Here is a 513-nt window from a genome sequence, read left to right on the forward strand (position 1 = left end):
GAAAGAAGATTTGAAAATATCTTTATTTGCAGATGACATGATGGTATACATAGAAGACCCACAGTATCCATAAAAATACTTCTTGACATTATAAACGAATACAGTAAAGTGGCAGTATACAAAATCAAAAAAAAATCCAAAAATCTACAGCATTTCTATATACAAACAACAAGCTGACTCAGGAAAGAAAGTAATCCCTTTTACCAAAACCAAAAAAATTATAAGATACCTAGGAATAAACCTAACCAAGGAAGTCAAAAACCTGTACAAGGAAAACTATGAAAATCCTATAAAAGATATTGAAAAAGGCACAAGAAAGTGAAAGGACATCCCTGTTCCTGGATTGGAAGAATTAATATAGTCAAAATGGCAATACTACCCAAATCAATCAACATATTTAACACAATTCCTCGGATTACCACAGACATTCTTCACAGATTTAGAAAAGACAATCAGAATTTGTCTGAATCAGGGAACCAGCAATTAGCATAATGGCTATGTCGCTGGACTCCC

Source organism: Tupaia chinensis, unplaced genomic scaffold, assembly GCF_000334495.1.
Source record: "Tupaia chinensis unplaced genomic scaffold, TupChi_1.0 Scaffold000280_1, whole genome shotgun sequence".
NCBI lineage: Eukaryota > Metazoa > Chordata > Mammalia > Scandentia > Tupaiidae > Tupaia > Tupaia belangeri.